A 24,251-nucleotide genomic window follows, 5' to 3' on the forward strand; every position below is an offset into this window, starting at 1 on the left:
ACACACTCAAAAATGCTGCCTCTAACTCTGCTCTGGGCTAGGCAGAGATGGGGGGGCCGCAGGGCTCCCCTCTCCCCCCGGAGTGGGGGGAAAGAAGGAGCCCAGCCACCCCCCCGGCCTTCCACACCTACACGCAGCAGACACCAACAGCCCAAGTGCCAACACAGAACTTGCCAACCACTTCCAGTGCTGTGAATATATGATTTTTGAGCAGAAGCGAACAGCATGAGTGGTGATTGGCTCTTCAGGGAACATTGCCCTGAATCACCTCTGAACCCCCCCTCTCGAGGGGGGGCCAATCTCAAACCATAACATTTGGTAACAAAAGTAAACTACTTTGCCCTGTGCCTACTTTGCACTTATTTTGTTTTAAACAATGCAACTAATGAGGTCCTACCTTTCTGTGGGCGCAAATGCCGGAAGTCATTATAGTGGAACTCTGCTTTTGTGTCAGCTTCTCCTTCTCATTAAGGAACTTAAAGATAATTAGTGTTTGTCTTGAGGACTTCTTTTATGAAGAAAATTAAATAATCCCTTTTAAAATAGATTTTGTGCCAAAAAACTCTCTTCTATCCATACGTTTAATCATCCACATATTCTAACAAACTCATGAGTAGCTTTTGTAATCACGGCTTAACAACTAAAGGATGTTAAGTAAATACCTGGCTACATCCTGAAATGTAAATGCTCTTTTTTATGCCACTTGCAATGAGTTTTTACTTATCTTTTGTTTTTCAGAGTGGCTTGAGCGTTTCAAGAGCCACAAGGGTGAAACTGTTTAATTCAGCCATGAAAATCTATCTCAAAAGGAAAGAAAGTTAAACATATCAATTATTAAGTGCTTTCAGCTAGATTCTTCTTAAAAAATTTAAAGGAAATGTAGGCCGTCTAGACCTGACAAACTAAGAAATGGCCTTCAAACAAAATGCTAGCTGAACTAGAAACAGACTAGAAATAGAGAGAAAAATTACCTTATATGGAGGAAGATCAGAGGAGAATGTTGATTTCTTCACACCTTGTTAGGACAAGTTGTATTTCTATATAGTTGCAGGTAATCTGTATGGACAAAGTCTACATAGATGTCTGTCAAAGACATCTGTTAGACATATGAAGCAAATCATTCTTGCAGAATAAAACTGTATTTTAAGTTACCTTCTGAAGTCCTCTTAGACTCCTTTATCAATATAAAAATTGAGGTCATAAAAATGAAGTGGTTTTCTTTTCTAAATCTGTGTTTGCTGGACGTTTCTTTGGCAGTGTTATTATATATATGTACTTTTGGTTGCCTAAGCCCCAGAGAACAAGAAAGAAAGACAACAGAAGTACTCTGAAATATCAATTCCACACTAGTGTTCCTAAATTATTTTATTCTCTTCTATTTAGGCACCTGTCATGGTTCAACCCCAGCCAGCCTCTTGCTCACTCTATCCCAGAGTGAAATGGGGGAGAGAATGGGAAAGGTGAAAGTGAGAAAACTCATGGCTTGAGATGAAAGACAGTTTAATAGGCAAAGAAAAACTGTGCATACAAGCAAAGTAAAACAAGGAATTCAGTCGCCACTCTGTATAGGCAAGCAGGTGTTCAGCCATCCCCAGGAAAGTAGGGCTCCATCATGCATAGCGGTGACTTGGGAAGACAAATGCCAATTCTTCAAATGTTCCCTCCTTTCTCCTTCTTTCCCCAGCTTTATACAGTGAGCATGACATCATATGGTGTGGCATATCCCTTGGGTCAGCTGTCCCAGCTGTGTCCCCTCCAAACTGCTTGTGCACCCCCAGCCTCCTTGATAGTGGGGAGGTGAAGAACAGAAAAGGTCTTGGCTCTATGCAAGTGTTGCTTGGCTGTAACTAAAACACCTCTGTATCATCAGGACTGTTTACAGCACAAATCCAAAACACAGCCCCATACTAGCTGCTCTGGGGAAAATTAATTGTACCCCAGACAAAATCAGCACAGCATCATAAAAAAAAATACACTCCAAACAGAATTCTACTAAATTATAATGGAAATTCATTTTTTATTACTAAGCACAAATGAAAATAGAAAAAGGGGTGAGACCACTAGCACTTCTTCATGCTTCTTTTTTTTCATTTTTGTGCAAGGTGCTGGAAGTAGGCTAGGCTTTTAACAAAGAAAACATTCCAATTTTATCTTTCAGAAGGCCAACACAAAGGAAATGATGGAAGCTGTGAGACTTACATACAACTTGCTGGTTTACATTTTTAAAAATTTCTTTTGGTCCACTTACTTTGACAACTCCTGTTGAGAGCAAGGATATAAATGCACGAAAGAGAGAGAAAATGGCTTGATAATTACTCATTTAGACCTGAAATATGATACACTATGAAATCAAGATAATATAGATCCTAAGAGGTAGATTCCTAGTAATACAATTTTCCTAAATACGACTTCTATTGTACACATTTTCATGGTACAATGTCTGACATCTTTCAGATGTCAATCTATTACCTGCTTAGTTTCCCTCTTACCTGTACTGTATTTATGTTAATCACTTTTCTGAGCATTCTTTGGTAGAACAAGAATATCTTTTCCAGAAAAAATCATCTGAATAGGTGAACACAATTAAGATTTTCTCATTTTTGTATGTGAAAATGCTAGTTAGTACTTTATAAGTAATAATCATGCTGGTATGTCCAGTAGGTTGGAAAATCCCGCCACTCACATTGTGAGTTTGAGAGGGAAAGATTCTAATTGGGGTAATCTGATTTAGCAAGTTTATAGGTACAATGTCCAACCATGCTTTCAAGTATCAAGGGGAACAAAGTTTCTATAGACCGTTTGAGGAGATGTTAAGTGCCAGAGAATGCATACATCAGTTTTATCTTTTTTAAAAACTCAGCCTAGACAGTTAAGACTATGCTCTCTTTTCAAAGAAGTGTAAGTGGACTTTCAAGTATCTTTCATTATGTTTATTTCTGTGCCTATTTGCAACATTTGCTAGATAAAAAATTCAGACTTTATTTTGAGTATTCAGAATGTTGAAAATATTTCTATTTAGACACTGACATGTTTAAAACAGCTAAGTTCTTCTGCAATCCTTGCACTTGTCCACAGTACAAACCAGCATGAATCAGTGAAACATGATTGGCATGAATGCATGTATCAGAAGATCAAACTTCCTAAGGTAATTTCTGTTTTATTTTAATGGATATAAAGTGTATATATATATGTATATATGTATAAATATATATCTCTCCCAAAATACATATGTATATGTAAACTCTCTCTGAACATTTATGGTTGTTGACTCTGTGAAAGTTGTATGGCATATACACAATAAATTCCTTCCTTCAGTTGTGGAGGCTTACAGGGCTATATTTTAATAAACATATATGAATAAAACTAGTTTTTTGCTAGCGCAACTGCAGTGTTTTGTGATAAATACCAATCTAATGGAAAGAGTTAATTAGGAGTGTCTACATGATGCTTTTAGTCATATGATTTATATTTAGCTAGTCCAATGAGGAACAGGATGTTTGACTCGATCCTTATGATACCTTTCCAACTTCGTATATTCTGTGATTCTGTAATTCTAGGAATATACCAATGTGAGGAACAGAATTATGCAGAAGATGAGAACATTTTTCTTAGTTCAGCTATGTTTGTTAGTTCCAACAAGTAACTTCTGTGTCTCAATTTCTGTTCACCATCTCAGTGCTGAGCTAGGAGGAAGGAGCTTGAGGAGAAGCTGTAGAATAGTGTAGTAGTTTGGGGTTGTCCTGTGGTGTTCCCTTTCAGTCAGTGCTGTGTAATACACTTACTGTCATGTAACTGATGCAGTTTGTGCACACACAAATACACTCACACAAGTAAATGCCTTCAATATTGGACTAGCCATCATGAAGTCTTAACAAAAAAGGTTTTTCTTGATAAAGTAGATTGATTTCTACCTTACCACAGGTCGGTTAATCAATAACCTGGACACTTAAAGCTTTAAGATCCTTTAATACAGGCTTACAAGGCATATTTAACTGCCTTACTCATCTGAATGTCAATGCAACTTGTATATTTGGAGGGCCAATGATACAGATACTCAGGAAGGCAAAATACTCCACGAAATAAAGGAGCCCCTGAGAGCACAGGTGGTGCAAAAGTTCCAGTCTGGTTTAGTGGTATATGTTGCTGGTTATCAAGGCAAAGATCGCTTTCTACGGCACACCCTGCCAGCAGCTCTCTTTATGGAGTGGGAAAGAAATACATAAGTTCCTGTAAATGGAATGTGCCATGGTAATTTGCCATGGAAAGGGAAACATTCTCCTAAGTAGTAAAGCATGAAGTTATTTTAGGTTTTATGCATCACAGCCTCAAAGTCCACCCAGGTAGTATCAGGAGACTTCTGCACAGCAACCACTGACAGAACTTGAGGGAATGGTCTGAAGTTGTTAACAGGGAAGGGTTAGGTTGGATATTAGAGAAAGGTTCTTCACTGAGAGGGTGGTTGAGTGTTGGAACAGGCTCCTCAGAGAAGCGGTCACAGCACCAAGTCTGACAGAGTTCATGATGCATTTCGATGATACTAGCAGGCACATGGTGTGACTCTTGGTGATGGTCCTGTGCAGGGCCAAAAGTTGGACTCAGTCATCTCTGTGGGTCTCTTCCAACTCGGCATACTCTGTGATTCTGTGATTCTGTGAAGTATTCTCATATTCTGCACTGTTTTAAACTTCTCAATAGATGCAGTCTGAACTGCATTTTCTGATATGAAGAGGCTTTAAAAGCTACATTTTTACTATTAAGATTGAATATTAATATTTACATTAGAGTGCTGCTTTAGGGCTCTTGCATACAAATTCTAATTTAATTCTGTCAATAATGACAGATTTTACAGTATGTTTACTTATAACAAGTCAGTGCTATGATAATTGTCCAGGTTTTTGACCAACAAGATTGAGGCCTTACAGATGGAAATGGTGTTCTTGTTGTTGGACATGATGTCTGTAAATTGTAACTCCCAAAAGAAATGGAATATAGGGCACAAACATTAGAATCTTGATCAGTACTACGTTCACTAATCAAAATAATTTGTTGAATGGGATCTGGGCAAACTGAAAATGTGCTTTTCTTCCAAACTGCATGTATAGAGGGATATATAACTATAGATGCTCTGAGCTGTGTTGCTCCTCCTAAGTATTTTCTAATGCCTATTGAAATTAAAGAGAGTACTCCTCCAGCTTCAATAAGCTTTAGGCTTGGCCTTTGGTTATCATCTTTTTGTTGTTGTTCTGAAACCATGTAATCAGCTGTGGGATGAAGGATAAGCTGCTGTAAATTCTTCTTAATTGCATTTAAAAAAAAAAGAAAGGAGTTTCTTCTGCAGAACTTCCTTTCCACTGGGTATCTCATAATTAGGAGGAAAGTATCTCTGCTTTTGCAGTGGTTTATTTCAATTCCAATTTTAGTTGAAATTAACCTTTTCAAATGTTTGTGATGCTGGAAATTAAGGTAATATACATATCCTACACAGCATTTAAGATAAAGACATATCTGTGTATAAGTAATTTGCTTTTCTTTGCAAATTCTTCCCACTTCTTACCCAGTTAAGGCTTTTCTAATTTATTTATTACAACTTATTAAACTTCACAGTAAGGTTTTTCAGGTGTCTCCACAAGTGCCCCCTTGACTCCCTGGGATTGCATAAGTATTTTCAGGACTCTATTCTGGAGGGTACTGCTGATACAGAAAGCCTAAATGAGTTTAGTGGTAGACTGGCTAATAATCACAGAACAGAAGCCACCTTCAAGGTTGCTAAGAACTTATGCACCATCTCAAATCTAGGAAGCTGTAAATGCAGAGGTGCTAGGACACCATCACCCCTCGCCATTGTATGTGGGCCTTTACCCTGTCCTTACCATCTTCCACAGGTACTACCTTTAGCAGATGTACAAGACATAATCTGTAATGCCAGTCTGTGATTTTGTAGAAAAATCGCACTTTTCACTTGTCATCTTTTAAATTTGGGACGCTCTGTATCACAGTAATCTCAGAGTGTTGTACAGTTTGTAGACTGTGTGTTCACCCCGGTGTTGCTTAAAGATACAGAGTAGGAAAAAAGTTCACAATCAAGCTGATTATTCAGCACAATCATATTTTTTTTGATACTTTAAATATCCTCAATTAATGAACATAGTGCAACATTAATTAATTTGTCTTATATATGTGACAGCAGATGGCAGTTATGGGAAAAAAAAGTTTTTTCAGAAAAAAAAGAGAAAGAAAAACTTCCTCCTCCTTAAAGTGTTTAAATATACTCATTTATTTATTTATTTATACCCTCTGCAAGTGCTTGTCAAATTCTCATTTGTGTCTTTAACCTGCCAGAGTTTATAATCCTTCCTACTACCCTTCCTTAAACATGACTTTGGCCTTTTAAAGATGCCCTCTTATTTCTAACAACCTCTTTTATCCTGTAGTGCCATGCAGACTTTTCTCAGCTTTACCCTAATAAAGTTTTTTGGTTTTTTTTCTCATGTGAGGAAGCTGAATCAAAGTACCACTGACACCTTTGGAAAGATTTTCAATACAAACATTTTGAATAATGTCCTGTGTGCTGATGAGGATAGCTTTTCATCTCTTAGGTTTCCGTATTACTGCTGGTTCTGTGCTTTTTTTCCTAAGCATGCTCACACCAGAGTCGGACCTTGCTCCACATATTCCCATCCTTGTGCACAGCAATATAGCAAAACTAACTCGTCCATGAACACTGATTTACTGTCTTGTGTGCTGCTGGTGGTGATCATTTCTGACTAATGTAAGAATCATACTCTTCCTCATACCCATGAATTTCTCGGCTGTTAAGTCCTGACCTGTAGAATACAATTGAGAGCAAAAACTGAGGTTTGAATCTAACTTGCAGGATTATGATAGGTGAAGGCATCTTGTATGTGGGCCCATGTTGCTGATGCAGATATCTGTGTTACACAGGCAAGGTCCCTGAGAGTACATGCTCTGGCAGCCATGCCAGACACAGGATATGTTAGTACAGGCAGTGGTGTGGGAATGAGTTTTACTGACAAGAGGTACAGCTTATACACAGGGAGCAGTCCATAACTCTCAAGAAGCTGCAGAGCTCAAAGATAATAATTCCAGTTTTAGTTCTGGAAAGAACTAAAGATAATAATTATGATTTAGTTCTTAGGTAGCTATTTCAGTATGAATACCGTTCCCTTGTTTGAAAACATGAAATATATAGATATGTGTATATATGTATATATATATAAGGCAAACTACCAGTTTTTACAATGCACCATCAGTGACTATTTGAGGATTGCAAACTGAAGAAGCTCTACCATATAATAAGTCAGTTAGGGCTCAGATGTGAATAAAGTCATCAGTATTATTTTTCCCTACATATATTTTTATTGAACTAGTGCTTGATTGCAATAATAAACTTACAGGTTCCCGCTTAGATTTACTTATTCTAATTCATCTCCTCAAAAAAGTCAAAGTGCATGTAATCCTCCTGGTCTTTATTACCTGACTGCTATTTAATAAACCACACCAATCTCTAAAATCGAAACTTATAAAATGTCTTAGCATGGCTGCACTGATCTTTTTTAATTCAAGGTCTGCCAGGAGAAGGTTTGTAGACTTAGTGTGTAAGGCATAAGTAGAAATTCTGCTGTGTGGTTACTTGTACATTTCACAGCAATCTCTTGAGAGCATCACTACCTTCACCATTCTTGTCTTGGGTAAATCTCTGCATGCTGTTTACCTCCCAGTTAGAATGTACTACAGAAAAGGATTTGTTGACTGGATTAATTTCCTTTCCTTATTTGTGGCATACAGTTGCTGTGCAAAGCTAACCAGTCATTCATATCCTGTGGATAAGTCAAAGAAATGGGACATGAGATGATCAGGGCTTTTAAAAAATTGCTAAACTTTCTTAATTTTCAGATAATAAACTTGTATGAACATAAATTTACAGTCAGTACAGTGCCACTGTCAAAAAGTCTACCATTCTTGCTTTTCTAAAGACATTCTTTAAATACCCAGAGTTTCTGAAAACCAAACAAAGCCAAACCCAAAAATGTTCATATGCAAAACACTTCAAATGGACTTTGTGTAAAGCCTACCACCTCCAAAACATGATTTTAGTTCGTAAAATAAGAACAACCAGGGTTTCATTTGTTTGAATGTATCTGGCTCTGTCTTATCATAGAACTTACAGTTCTGCAAAGACAAAAGGCAAGAGGTAAACTGCTCCAGGACTCAGATACTATTTTTGTGAGCCAAGGAGTATTTGCTTGTCTTCAAATGTTCATCCACAGACTCTGATGTGTGAAAAGACTTAGTTCCTCTCTGTAAAACTCGTCAGCTTCATCAGTTGGAATAAATTTGTTCTTCAACACTGCAGCTTAGAAAGAAGTAGTTGGAGACTCCTTCAAAAATGAGTGGCAAACTCATGTTCACAAGCACTGGTCTTCATGAAGGATTCATATTACATTGATATGTGCTGGAGGGGCAGCACAGAAAACGTGATTGATACAGGAGATTTCTAGAGTGCTTTGTTGATAACTTGACGACAGAATTAATCAAAGATAACATGGATAAACAAGTGCTCCTGGCAAAACTCAGACACAAAAAAGAAGTCCACAAGAGGTAAAAATAGAGTCTGGTGGTATAGGAGGAACTGAGAGACACACATGGAGCATGCAGGCATGCGGTTAGGAAACCTGAAGCCCATTTGGAGTTCAGTCTGGTAAAGAAATTGAAAGGTAACAAGAAAGGCTTATATGAGTATATCAGCAAAAAAGGAAGAACAGAAAAAGTGTAGGCCCACAGGTGAATGGGGCAGGCAATGCCATGACACAGGAGCTGGTGAAAACAACATACTTGGCATTGCCTTTGCTTTAGCTTTTGCTGGTAAGACTTGCTACAAGGAATCCATGGCCACACAGACCAGTGGGAGACTCCAGAGAAGTGCAGAAGACTTACCTTAGTGGAGAACAATCAAGTAAGGAGGCATTTAAACATATTGGACACACACCTAGTTTCATGGACACTGACAGGATTCACCTGCAAGTGCAGAGAGACTTATCTGATGCAATTGAGAGACTTACCTGTAACAGCCCTGGGTAACCTGCTGGCCCTGCTATGTGTCCGTGTTCAGTACGCAATCATCAGTGCTTTCAACTACTGCTCAATTATAACAGTGAGTGAGCATTTTGGAGAATCAACTGTTCATCATAAAATCATAAGAGAAAAATTCTATGAGGGACCTTAATGATCATCTAGTTCCCATGGACAAGGATACTGCTCACTAAACCAGGTTGCTCAGAGCCCATTCAACTTGGCCTTGATCACTTCCAGGTATGGGGCATCTATGGCTTCTCTGAGTCTCCCCACCCTCTCAGTAAAGAATTTTGTACTAATATCTAATCTAAACCTACCCTTATTCAGTTTAAAACCATTCCCCATGGCCCTATCATAACACGTCCTTGTAAAAAGGCAAAAAATTTTTTGACTTTTTTTTTATTATTGTCTGAGCAAGTTATCAAATAACTCGACCAGTTGTCCAAACTGGATCAAAATGGATTTTTCTTTAAAGAATTAATCTATCTCTTTTAAGTTTTTCTCATTGTCAATTGTATTTATTCATTTTATATTTTCCCACCTAAATTGAAAGGTATGCTTATTGATATTCCAGAAGATTTAACAATATTCTATTTTTTTTCCTGAAAGGCATCCTAAATGCTAAAAAGTACAAGTTCATGTGTGCAACGCTGTTATCACATGAAAATGGAAGATTTACTCAACGCTTAGTGTTTGATTAGTGTGTCAGCACCCCAGGAAAGCCAAGATCCCTGGGCCCGACCAGTCTGTCAGCGTCGTGTTATGGGGACCCCTCACTGAGCAGTCCTCTGGATTGGAGGACAGTTTGAACGACTTGTTCAGGGTCACATACTAACAGTGAGATCCCTTCCTGGGTCTCCACACTTTTACACATTGCCAGTCTCTGCCAGTGCCCTTGAAGGGCTCACATTAACAGTTTAAAGAATAATACTCTTTATTAATAAAATTGTGACAGGTTAAGGTTTGAGGATTGCCAGTAATAGTATCTGACTGCAAAAAATTATTCAAAGCAATATACAAATTCAAAGCAATATACAGTAAAGGTCTAATCCCCAGTAAAAGCCAACTTGAGTTAATGATGAAGTGGGCACATAGTGCAGTTCTTTACCCAATAGACATCCCTACTGGGGAGATGACAGGTTCAGCTTGTTGACTGATCCCAAAAGATCCAACGGAGTCTTACCTGACTTCTCCCCATTATTTACTTACTTTTATACTATTTCTTTGTGTTTAGGTAGAGTTTCAGTGTCTTTAGTCATACATCTTCGTGAGGGGTGGTTGTACCTTGAGGGTGGATATCTCAGTATAGGAACTGAGATATAGGAGCTTGGGATGAGGACATGCATCCATCCAAAGAAAGTGGTCTCCACACAGTTGCTAATTCAACAGCAGGTCATCTTCCTTTATCTGCCTTGGTTTTAGCTGCTGTGCAGATTATCAGCTAGAAACTACCACTGAGTTCCCTCCTCTGCAAGGGTTTTTACAGAGGCTGGTGGTGGTGTCTCCACTCCACCCTTCATTTAGTCCATCTTAGGTTGTATTGTGTGTGGTACATCAGGAATGATGACCACATTCCATTCAGAGAAAACAACTGTATTTTTTCTGGTAATTCTCATGCTGTTATCTCTTTAACTCCAGTCATTTTCCCAGAGCTATGCTTGAAAAGGTCTTCTTCCTTCTTTAATTGGAGTTGCTTCTTGGCATTTCAAGTAGAGCCAGATGTTATTTCACTGAGTTGGTCTTTGTAACTAGCATGAACATGGAAAAGCAGAGCCAACACATAAAACTGGGCTTTGAAATTTGTACTAATAACACTTAATTCTATTTTATATTTTGTGTCCAGCCCTTATCATGTGGCATTGTTCAAGGTTGCCTCATAAGAACTATTAGATAGGAACCATATTTCAAAGTAGTCTTTGAAAAATTGTAAATTTCAAGGTAATTTTTTTCTTATTATTGAAACAGTGCAAAGGAAAAGCTCTTCATTTGCTATGTAGAGGATAACTGTAGGCAAGAGATATATCTGTAACTTCATAATATCTAAATGTTGATACAAAACACTCATTTTCCACTTCTTATTGTACAATTTCTTGACACTCTTTAATCAACACCATAGGAAACACATCAAATAGGCTTACTTGATAGTTTCAATTAATGCATTTAAATTTAACAGAATTTTATGTAGCATCACACTTGTATGGATGGCATCTGTTCTTGCTTTTAACTCTCATAAGTATTTATACATGATGGCCCTTGAGCCATTTCTATCTGCATAAAAACATTATACATCAATTTTTGGTTGATGGGCATATGTTAAGTAATATGTTTAACGGGCCACAAAATAATTTCCATGGAAAAATACTGGATATCAGAGCAATAGATTGTTTAATCAGTTATGATAAACCTACCATCTAGATTAGGGAGAATAAAAGTTGAATGATGATGTTCTAAAATTGTCCAGTAGGGTGCTTACCAAACATACAGCAGTGTGTAACCTTTTTACCACTGCAGATTTACTTACCACTTACAATACAAATACAATACAATACCACTTACCACTAATAATACAAATTCAAATATGGTTATTTGGTCTTTGTGAGGCCTTTCTATATGTTTTTTGATATAGGCTCTTTAGAAAGTGTGATCTTTTCTTTATAGGTACAGGTGTCCAGTCATGCTGGGGCAGCACAGGACATAGGACTCAAGATTGTCTTCTTGTACACGTATGAAGTGCAGCATTCCCAAGACGCTGGTTAAAATATAATGTCTTTTTGTGGTAAATCAGTCACTCAAGCAACTTCTTGTATATATAATGGGAGCTATTACATATTGAACTTTATTGTAACACAAGAAGATGCTGGTGGCTCTTGATTAAGGGATTTTATTTCTACTGCTCATTTCCTGCTTTTCATGAAAAATGGAAAGAAACTGGAGGCTTTTTACTATATTAGTTTTTACTACATTAGTTAAGTTGGAAAATTTTGATTTGTGTCACTAAACAACATTTCACTACATAAAACCTAGTACTAGACTGTAGAAAATAATGTACTGTAATGTGCCAAGAAAAAGAATTTCAGTGAAAGACTTATGTGTTTATAATGATGTTTTGGTATGAAATCCTTCCCATAACAGAACTATCTTTGCCTACTGAAGGTTCTTACAGTACTACTGAATTGCATGAACTGTGACCACAAATATTTATATGAGTGACTAAAATTACCTTTGGCTTATGCAGCAAATTAGTCCTTAGGTTGCCCTAATACGGCCAGGAAAAAAGAGCAAAGATTTTGACCCTCTGGGCTCTTATGTTGCACATACAGGCCATTGTTCCAGGTAAGAAAAGGAGCCATAGAGTTATTATTTCCCATCCATCAGGCAATGAGAGAGGTGACAACAGGCCACAGAAGGCCACAGTTGACCAGCTGGGGACACCTGCAGGGTAAACATCCCTCTCACTTGATGGGTCTGCTTTAGGAACATGGGCTACAAAACTTGTGCCATCCCAGTGTCAGCCTAATCTCTATTATTTTTCTGTCATTTTCAGCATCACACTCTAATCAACTGAGCTAATCTCAGGATATGTCATTGGAAGAGTTCACAAAGTGCAGATGATGTCTGTGTTGCTGTCCTTGAAGCCTGTGTATTGGTCTTACAGAGGAAATTTGTGCTGTTGCATTTTATGGATGTGTTGAATTTCATTTTAATCTTGTCATGTTGCCCTCAACTAGATACTTTTTCACTGGACATCCAAGACAAGAGCCCCCAAAGCCCCAGTGTGGTCCTAGAAATAAGGAATCCACTGAGTGCCAGGCTGCCTGATAATATGTCACCCAAATACTGCATCACTGATGTCAAGAACTTTTTTCCTCAGCAGAGAGTTTGAGGAAAGACCCTGTTATGAACTTGTCCTCTGTTTTTGTTTTCCTGGCTTGCAATCTAAAGCAGTAGGCTCTGCTCAGAAAAACGGTCATGAAGGCTGTAGTTGTCAACCTCACTTGAATTCTGAGCAGTGTATTGAACAGTTATTAAAATGGTTGTATCACTCTTCCCTCAAAGTCTCTTCCCAGCATAGACAATACATTTATTTGACAGCAAAATATGAAAGAAGTCACTGATATCTGTTTTGGAGAAATCTCATGAAGTATGTTCTTATTGTTTCCATGTTGTACTTGGAAACTGCCTAGTATGTTAATCTATTATATAAATAATATACTATGACTCTCAAGTCAAATGCAAAAAGAACGCATGTGTAACAGAAATGCAATTTTAGTAGTGCTCAATGTAGTGATAGTAGGCCCTTTTCCCTAGGTAATAGAGAGAAAAAAAATAGATTTTCTGTGCCCAATGCAGTCCAGATGGAACCCCAGTAGACAGCATACTAGTATAAATGCAAGGAGTTTTGTTTATTTCAGGCAATGTATGCTTTACATTTCTGTTATGTTTCTTTCCTTTTCTAACTACAGCATGCTAGTATTCAATTACTAAGTCTTCAGGTATTTTTTTAATTTTTAGTGTTCTTTGTCATAATGTACTTCTACATTTTCCTTATATTAAAAACATATTTACTTTATGACAAGATTGGCTTCAAATCACTGCATAGTGCATTTTTTTTCTTATGCTTCAATATAGTCAAAATATTATATATTATGTCAAATAAAATACCTCAAGTAGCAAACCATCTTGTTACATTCTTTAAAGTAATTTATGTAAGCTGTGCTGTAACAACCTTCTAGAGCTCAAAATATAAATCTAGGTTGTCATGGATACACACATGAAAAGGCTTTCTTTATAAATATGTTATGAGTCTGACAAATTATTTTTAGTAGAATTTTAAAAAAAAGATGTAGTATATAAGTAGGGTGATTATTGATTATTCTGATTGCACTTAAATACATTTCTTTTTCTTCCTCTTCATTGTCTCAAAATATCTTTTAACACTGAGGTTGATGTGGATGTCAAAATGGCTGATGAGAGCCCTGGGCTTTTTCTCTCACCTGTTTGAGTCACCTTTGTACCAAGTGTGCCTGAAGTGGAATCCATATGTTGCTTACCACCAGTTAGATAGTTAGATTTTTTTATCTAGCACAAGGTTGAGCAGTGCTTTCAGGCCTGAAAAAAATTCAGCTGGCATTTTTCTCTCACATTAGTTAAAATGGATACCATAACTATGACATGTAGCTAGATAAAATAAATAATTCATAGAACTTTGAAGTCAGGAGATACCTTCTGGTATCTTACATTGCATTTTGATTCCCTTTCTCTGCTACATCACTAGTGCAAGAGGCAACGTCCTCATATGTGATTTTCTGATACTGGTCATTAAAAACTAGAAAGTTAAAAGCCTGTAATAAAAAAAAAAAGAAAAAATAAGAAAAAGGGAAAAATAGATTGCTGAGAGTAATTAAAATTAATAAAATAAAAGTATACTAAAAAAATTATGGTTTTAACACATTTTATCTGTAGATTTTTATAGAACAGAAAATAGAGAAGATATGAGTTCAGAGGTCTAAAACTGTGTGTTTCTTAGTATAAAGTAAACCAAAAAACCAAACCATTTAAGAGGGTAAATGGACAATTTCCATAGAATAAGCACAAAATATTATGAATTATCTAAAAAGTCTTGTTTTTTCCAAGAGTATATAAATGTTAATCTCTCCTGCTTGCTGCATGAACTATGGTGGAAAACCAGACAGTATTTAGCATTTCTGCAGTTCTTTTCACATAAACACTGTAAACTAAAAATTTACTAAGAATTCCACATATGAAAATATACTCCCAAGAGCTGACTTGTTGGAAAATTTTATCAGGCGTCAAATAACTTTGAAAAATGTTTATCAAAGGTGTTGCTATATACACACAAATATATGTATACAAATATATATATATATACAAATATATATATATACATACAAATATTTGTACAGATGTTCATTATTATTTTCCAGAAGGCTTTTCTCCCAAGAATTTCTAACTTGCTTATGTCTATCCAGCTTCAGTAGTTGGTTTTCAGTTTTTTTCCCTTCTGAATTAGCTTAACTGCTGTAGTAAAATGATACATAAATCATAGCCATAGATGCTTTCCATCTTTCATTAAGAATCTTAATTCTTCCATTAAGAATCAGAAAGTCTTTGCTATAAGTCTGTAAAATAATTAATGACTTGTGTTCAAAATACAACAAATACTTTATACATAACACAATAAAGGAATAAAGTCTAGTGCCAACTAAACAGGAAGCAACTGTTTGTTTGCCTTCTAGGACTAAGACGTAAATCACAAAGCCAAAATTTCTGAGCCAGCCTATTGAGGAAGTGCTAAAAACATGAAAGACAGGGTGAACTCAGACAGCCCTGGAGAGAATCTGTCATTTGGTAAGGCTGGCAGGATCACCATTGTTTCGTAAAATAGAACATGGGAATACTACATTAGGATATTGCTTTCTCTCAAATTTATTTTCAGATTCTAGTAGTGAAGGGCCTAAAATATGATACCCATGTGCTGTCTTTGCTTGTGATTTCAAAATCTTATTAATAAGGATTCGGAAGTATTAGTAGAATTAGTAAAGTTCTACTAATCATGGGACTCAAATATCAGAGTGCTTTAAAAATAACTACTATGCTATGCCTGTTGGATATTACAGAGCAGTGTACAGTGAGGATGTTAACCTGACAAAGACTCACTGAATAAGTCAAAAACCTCTTCCAGAAAAGCCTTCCAGGAGCTTTATATTGCCAGTGAAATTTTTCCATTTCGTGTTGGTATGAGTGACTAGATTTTTGTAGTAGTGATAGAGAAGCCATGAGCACACTGCATGCTTAAAGGCTTTTGCAGAGACCAGTTGCGTAACTGACTAACACTTGGAAGAAAAATAATTCTCTTTCATTTTCTTATTGTGTGTTATCTTGTTCCTGTGGACTCTGCTGTTGTTCTGTTCTAACAGTTATAAGTATCTTCTTTGGAGAAGGGAAAAAGAATAGGCATTTTAAATAAACTAGTAGCTGGTCTGTCACGAGTAGTACTACAGTTGTACTTTACCAAAAAAAATGAAAATATATAGATTCTTCTGCAGTGCAGTTTTATATTCCAGTTCCACTCTGTTGTCTGGTTTAAGAGTTTAAAACTGCACAAATAAGGGACTGTTGTTTCTATTTACTTAGTATGGGCTTCACAAACAAGTATTTAAAAATTCCCATCAAAAGCAACACATTTTGAGTTTAAAACTGAACAAATAAGGGACTGTTGTTGCTATTTACTTAGTATGGGCTTCACAAACAAATATTTAAAAATTCCCATCAAAAGTAACACATTTTGGGAAGATTTTTTTGGAGTATGAGTGATGACTTTTCAAAAGAACTGATTTAATTTACCTATGAACTGTGAAAAAGATGTAAGGCAATGTAAAAATAACAGTTAGTTTCTGTTTTTCTAATTCCTGTGGTTTCTTTTGAGCAAGAAAATTAACTATACTTTACATCTGAACAGGAAAAGGGTCCAAGTCCTCTAACAACAACAAAAGGGATTAAAAAAGAAACAAACAAACAAACAAAAAGCATTCCCAGGAAGGGGTTAGGCAAATGCAAGCTGAGACTACAGCATATTTGATAAAATTGATGCTTTTTTTAATGTTGCCCTCATCTGGCACTTTTTTGTGTCACCCATCTGCTGTGTCTGAGTAGGAAACTAGATTAATGTCTCTGTGGGGCATTAACTACTTTTCCTAAAGCTTTGATCAGTGATCAGTCTAAAAGCCCCCAAACTTTGTTTTTCCCCAGTGTACCACTTTACACAAATAGATAGTAATTGCAACTGACAATATGGAAAACACCAATATCACACCATCCAGAGTTTGTTGCTGTCCAGATGTGTTAATAATTGTCCAAGTGAAAATGTAATTGTAAAATTGCAGGAGTTTGTGAGACCAGAATATAACAAGAACATATGTAGACTTGGCATGTGACTTTAAAAATAAATCAACAAGTGCTGAAAAGAGATCCGATTAAAGTTATCAGTTTGAAAGTGTGTTTTAAAGTAGACCTATGGAGTAATTTGTGTCTATTTGAGAACATAAGTGTGGTTTTGAACACTTCTTGCACAGCTTTGTTCAGCTTTTGCCATTCTCCATTTGTTTAATTTCATTAAGATCTCAACATTAAAAAATTCCTTTAAAAGAAAATCACAAATTGCTCAGGTGATGCAGAGGATCAACAACTCTGTAAGTTGTCTTTCCATTGCCTGATAGAAGACATTGTTGCTCAAAATGTGAGTGGAAAAAATTACTTTTAACTCTAGTCAAGCTTTATATTTCCATTGAGTCTGTAATTTCTGGGAAGGATTTCCTAATAAAAGTTCAAGTATACATTCAGTTAATTCATAGAACCTGTGTAATAAGCATAATTCTAGCTCTTTACCAAGGTCTTTTGCTGTTATTTGCTATCACTATGCCTGTTTGTGTTACATTGATTTAAAAATCTTCCTGCAGCCAATTCTGTGGTGCTGCCTGCTGTGTTTCTCTCTTCTAGGCCACTAGCCACTGGGGTGTTTCCTCACAAGTGTGAGGGTGCCCCACGGTGTTGTTTTCAGTTTTGGTGACCGAACCTTTTACTGGCAGACACCCTGCACTGTAAGTACTTGATGGCCAGATTAGTTCTTTGAACTGATATGAACACTGGTACACATCTAACTGAGTAGCTGGGGAAAGTACTGAAGGCAGTGCAGGATTAGCTGTCTGCACTGATGCATGTTGAAAACCATAAAAATTTAGTGGAAGGGAATTCTCAGGAAAGTCGGCATTTCAATAATGAAACACCAAATGTGCTCAACTCATCTGAGTCAGGAGGTTTCAGCAGGCTTAATCATCAGAGATGGTGTCTGCTCTAGGGTAAGGCCTTTGCCTTTGGGAGGAGGGTAAAGCTTGTGGGGGTGATGCATGCAGAAATGCAGTACCTGTGTAAAATGATTTGGTTATCTTGGGTTTTTTTATAACCCCATAGCAGAAGACATTAGAGATTTTTGTAAGTCATTGCTACTTTCAAAAGACATTAAACTACTTTTCAGTTCTGAAGTACTATGAGTTGAGGTGAGAAAGATGCTTGTATTGCATGCTGCATCTGTCTGAGACAGGTGAAGAGAAATGCAGAAGTGCAAGAGAGTTGCTCTGTATGCATCTGTATGGTCTTCGTTGAAATGTTCAAAGGCTGAAGATTGAGTGAATTGATCTCTTCCATGAAGCATCATATTTTTCTGCATTTTATTTAGCAAAATAATCAAGACTAGAAAACACTACACCAATATAACTTGGTAAATTTGATAGAGAGAATGATGTCACAGGTCAAAATTGAGAAATCATCTACACAAAGTTAAAAAGCACATATAAGAACATAACGGCTAAGATGGAAAGCAGCTTTTATCGTAAACATAAATCTGCATGTTTGAACAGCCTTATTTCTGTCAATGTTGTAGAGGTTACAGAACTGGCAGCTTGTCCACACTTGAAAGTCTATTTAAACTAAGATAGATTGCATTTTAAATGCAGTGCTTGTATCTAAGTAACAATTAGCCATGGACATTTCTAGTTCCAAATATAAGGGTTATCTGCCCATGTGTTTTAATCCCTTTCAAAGATAAACTCTAAAAGGCTTCAACCTGCTATTACAGAGAGATGTCTAGTGAAATACACCATTCAAAGATATATATTCAATACTTAAGGGTTGGCAGATTCATAAGTACCTGAAGAACAACTGAGGGTAAAGTGTTGCAAATTATCAGGACTTTCTGCCAGTAGCTGCAGAAATGAAACCACAAATAATGGTGAGGGCTCCTTGTGACCTATCTGCTCAAACTTACGTTTTCCGTGTCCATAGTCTGACTTTCAGACTACTCCACTCGTATTCTGGAACTGGCAGCAATCAAACAGGTCTCTAGAAAAATACTTCTGATAAGGGTGCATTGGGTGTGCCTGCACTACCCAGTTCACCTGCTCTCTCACAAGTCCACTTCCACTGGTTCTCTGCAGGGCTGGAATCTGTGCTACCCTTGAGATCCCAGCTAGATGCTTCCCCAGGCAAAAGCCAGATGCAGACCAGGTAAACCTGATCTCAAGGTAGTAGGCATATAAAATAACTTAATCATATTAGATATTCATCACACACCTGTAAAACTTGGGGTAAAGAAATAATACCCTTAATTCTGACTTTTTGCTCAGTTGCCAAAAGATATAACTTACAGCTACATACAATAGTGTTTATATATGTGCTTGAAACGGTCTATAGAATCATTTCCATCTATGAAAAATTATTTGATTAACATTTAATAAGTACTTATACATTACATTATATTAGTATGTGTGTCTGTGTCTGGGGAAGAGGGAGTTATGAGCATGTGGCAGAAGACCTGTGAAACACCTTAGCAAAGATAACAGCAGAAAAACTACCTCAGGCATGCAGTGAATAGAAAAGACGTGAGAGCAGTGGATTAATTTTATAATTTAATTACCTATCGAGTTAAGCTTCAATAACATTTCGGTCTATTAAGATGTTATGGCAGGCATAAAATTAAGTATAGTTCATCCAAAATTTATAACATATACTTATCTTTCTATTCTCTGTTTTTTGCAAGGAATCACATGAAATAAACATAAATAAATTGAAATATGAGTGTGTTGAAAAAAACACTATTGCTGTTATAAATGTAGCCTTCTGTTTATTGATGTACTGTTCAATATTGTTTAGTCTACAGACCTGCAAAGGGGCTCGATACTAAGGTGACTGATGCTTCTTGACTATACCTGTGGAAGGATTTGTTAGGTCTGACTTTTAAATAAAAGCTTCTGAATTACCTCTTTTTCTATTGCCATCCTGCCATTTCCTCTGCAAACCTAGGAGATGACCAAAGTGTGTTATGAAGAACTTACACATCTGCATCAGCATACAGATATGCTGATGTAGTACTCCTGTGATGAGCACTGCAAGCAAAGGGGCGCAAGGATAGTTCCAGTTTTTCTGGTATTTACTATCCCGCTGGGCAGTGCAAGCCCTTGGGAAAGAAGGAAAGGTTCTCCAAGAGCAAGGAGGCCTTGGCAACGTGGCTCTCTAGCTACATTGTGAAGATCTATCTTTCTTCTCACAGATGTTGTATGTAGGCCTTTGACATGGTCTCCCACAACATCTTTCTCTCTAAATTTGAGAGATATGGATTTGATGGGTGGACTGTTCAGTGGATGAGGAATTTTCTGTATGGTCAAAGCCAGAGGGTAGTAGCTAATTTTCTGATGGACACTGGTGGCAATAGTTGTCCCTCAAGGGTACTTACTGGGACCAGTACTGTTTAATATCTTCAGCAATGACATGGACAGTGGGATTGAGTGCACCCCTAGCAAGTTTGCAGACACCACCAAACTGAGTGATGTGGTTGACACACATGAAGGATGCCACCCAGAGGGACCTGGACAAGTTTGAGAAGTGGGCCCACAGGAAGTCCATGAGGTTTCACAATGCCAAGTTCAAGGTCCTACACCTGAGTTGGGGCAAACTCCAGTATGCATACAAGTTACAGGATGAATGGAGTGAGAGCAGCCGTGTTGAGAAGGGCTTGGGGGTGCTGGTGGATGAGAGGCTGGACATGAGTCGGCAATTTGTGCATTCACAGCCCAGAAAGCCTATAGCATCCTGGGCTGCATCAAAAGCATTGTGGTCAGCAGGTCAAGGGAGGTGATTCTGCCCGTCTGCTCTGCTCTGTTGTCACTCCACCTGTAGTACTGCATTCAGTTCTGGGGTCCTCAGTACAGAGAAGGGCCACAAAATTGATCAGAAGGCTGTAGCACCATTCCTATGAGGAAGGGCAAAGAGAGTTGGGGCTGTTCCAGCTGGAGAAGAGAAGGCTTCAGGGAGGTCTTATAGTGGCCTCCCAGTAGCTGAAGGTGGCCTATAAGAAAGATAGAAACAGACATTTTAACAGTGCCTGTTGTGATAGGACAAGGGACAATGGTTTTAAATTGAAGAGGGTTGATTTACATAACATATAAGGAAGAAGTTTTTTGCAATTAGGGTGGTAAAATACTGGGTGCCCAGAGAGGTGGTGGATGCCTCATCTCTGCAAACATTCAAGGTCGAGTTGGACAGAGCTCTGAGCAATCTGAGCTACTTGAAGATGTCCCTGCTCATTGCAGGGGTGTTACACCAGATGAACATTAAAGGTCCTTTCCAACCCAAACTGTTCTATAATTCTATGATTTTATGATTCTGTTCTATGATGTACATGGGAAGAACAGGTGTGATATCATGGGAAAACTCTTCAGCCTGATATTTCTCCCATTCGGTAATGGCCATGCAGAAGAGGTTGTTTTCTACCCTGCTGACCAATGTATCTCTCTAGTTTCCTATATCTCTCTAGTTTCCTATATCTCTCTAGTCCAGCCCCTTCTGCCTTTCATTTACACCAAATCTCTTATTTCATAAAGGAATTGTTACTTGGACAGGATAGGAGAACAGTGGCTGGGTTTGCTTATAATATCTTGTTTAATGTTTGCTCTCAGTTGAAAATGTTGGACATTGCTAATGTGCTCAGAGAGGTCTGGATGTTAATGAGTTTCTCAGCCACTTTCTATTCTGTAGCATTCCCAGAGGTGTTAAATTTTACCATATCAGAGCTTTCCAATTGTAGAATTATTATCACATTAGATTGCAGTAATCCAAAAAGAAGTAGTCAAAAAATGCTTTCCATTAACAGTAGGTTTTAGAAAAATCTGCAATATCTCTGTATTGCAGGAAGCAATAGAATTTATCTTCTATTTGGTATGCCTTTCTGTGGTACTAAAGGTGCTCCTTCACAAGAGACAAAGAACTAGATATGAATACTGATCATGCAGTGATCACACTTCCAGGACAAAGTTTAAACATGAAAGTGGCAGCTCCATCTTTTAAATCTAACAAAGTAGGAACCTAAATTCTAGTGGGATTGCTACATCTTTGCATCTCCTAATAGGCCTCAGATTGTGGAAGAGCTGAGCTGAGCACTTGCTTTTTCTGACAGGAATAGGATAAGAGATTTCAACTCTGACTTTTTCACTGAATTGATAAAAAGCCCCCCAAACCACATAAAAAACCATCATATCCCTAATCTTTCACTATATTTTTAACCATTGTTGTCAGAATGTCTGAAAAGAAAACTTTTCAGAATTTTCTTCTTTACTTCCCAACCCTTCACCATTTATGCTTACCAAAAACTGGTGGGGGCTGCTGGGAATACAAAGAAAACTCCTTGCTTCAGTTTCCTCAAATTTACACTCAATAGCCTCAAAATCACAACAGTATTGCTTATAGGTAAAAATATTCATTAAAAATAAAATTAAAAGTGTTTAAATGATTACCCATGTCATGATAATGTCCTCTCCACCAGAGTTTCCTCACTGCCATTGACAGACGTTCGTATTCTTGCACTCACTTTCTGCAAATACAGATGACTAGGCAAGGCACAAGGCCATGGAAATCAGGCCTGTGATAAAAGGTTGGTGTGTATTAAACACTGCACTAGAAAACAATTCTCATCCCTAAGGTACTGTTTGCAGAAGAAGGCAATGATGGAGCTCATCTCAGAGACAGGAAGCTCTGTGCAAGCTAGAAGACACATTGCGCTCACTATTTTTAGTTTATTAAAGCTATCTGTTATGTTTCTTCATTGTCTTCATCTCTCTAGCATCTTCAGACAATTATTACTCTACTCATTGCAAAGAAGGGCAGCATGCTATGATTCTTCTGTCTTCTTTGTCCCTAGTACACATGTCCGTAGCATATTTTGTTTTATTACAGATGCTTAATGCAAAATGGATGTGAAAAGCTTAAAGTAATGCTGAGTTTGGTACCTTTCCAAGAAACTTTCCTGATCTTCAAGGGTAAAAAACCCTATCAGTATGTCTTGAGAGGGTGTGGGATAGGGGAAAGCCATGGTCTTGGGAGTTGTGAGTTCTTGTTTCTGATTTGAGTCTTTTGCTTTCTTTTAACTATAAACTCCAAAAGCTTAATCACTGGATATGATTACCTTTATAACTGAGCAAACTTAACATGCTATACATCTTTTAAGGTGTATGCTATTTTAAGTCAAAATTATTTTTTTTCTACCTATTTAATTTTGCCTCATTTATAGAACCTTGGAAAAGAAGTTTCAGCTAATTATACTTACTCAAGTTCCATTTCACTATCAATAGCAAGGGGTTTTTCCTCCTTTCATGAAACAAATACATTCAGAGCTCAAGCAAGAGACGTTTAAATATGTATCATTTAAACTAGCTGCTCCACCATAACCAGAAATTCATCTGCACAAATTTTGCCACAAAGTAATGTCTCTTGGTGTCCTACCCTTTCTTTTCCACACACATCTCATGGTCTAATCCCTGCACCTTTGAAGTTCTATAATTTTGCCATGTACAGTAGGGTGGAACAGGTGGCTTTTCTAGTGCATAATCAGTTTTGCACTATGTTCTGGGACATTATATTCTGGGCAGAAGAATTTTTAATCCAACACTGAGATTGAATAAAAATATTCATAAAATTCTTGAGAGGGTGCAGTGAAGAGGAGCTGGTTGGCATGCATAAGTTCCAAAGAAACAGTAGCCTTGCTCTCTTTACCCTCATTTGGAGAGTTATTCAGCTTTTGCTGATGATACTAAGAATTAATTATAGAGGGGAAAATATGTCCATTATGGGGGTCCAAGTAAATTGAAAGTGTATTTTCCAACCTGAGTTATGAGGGACTTAAACTTTACTGAGAAGGAGCTGGTTTTGTCCATAATCTGAGTAAAAACTGGTAATTACTAGCAAAATGAAAAATCACCATTGCTTTATAGGCTTTCTTTTACAATTTCTAACTCTTCCTTCATATAATCTTCATCCCATAAGAAAAATAGTGGGGAAAAGGGTATCCTTCTTTAGCTGGAGAGCTGCCATTCATTATCTGGAAGGGCCATTTAGTGCCCAAAATGGAAATATGTTTTTCTATACTTGAATTGCTCCAGCAATATTACTTCATGTTGTTTGCATGTCTCTGAAAGAATTACTTAGTGCACACAATATTAAAATGAGCTGAATTCTGACTTGGTGTTTTGGGGTTTTTTTGTCCAGGATGCGCATGTTAGCACTCATGCTCTTATAGTACAGCTTTTAACTCCTGC

At 37.3% G+C, this 24,251-nt stretch overlaps 1 protein-coding gene across 2 annotated transcripts in view; it reads left to right on the forward strand.

Annotated features, from left to right (window-relative positions):
• Nucleotides 1–24,251, forward strand: part of TRPM3 (transient receptor potential cation channel subfamily M member 3) — a 424,598-nt gene that overhangs the window by 143,836 nt on the left and 256,511 nt on the right. The gene's annotated exons all lie outside the window — the stretch shown is intronic.

Source organism: Neopelma chrysocephalum, unplaced genomic scaffold (assembly GCF_003984885.1).
Source record: "Neopelma chrysocephalum unplaced genomic scaffold, ASM398488v2 Primary Assembly neopelma1_96657, whole genome shotgun sequence".
In the NCBI taxonomy this organism is placed as follows: Eukaryota; Metazoa; Chordata; class Aves; order Passeriformes; family Pipridae; genus Neopelma; species Neopelma chrysocephalum.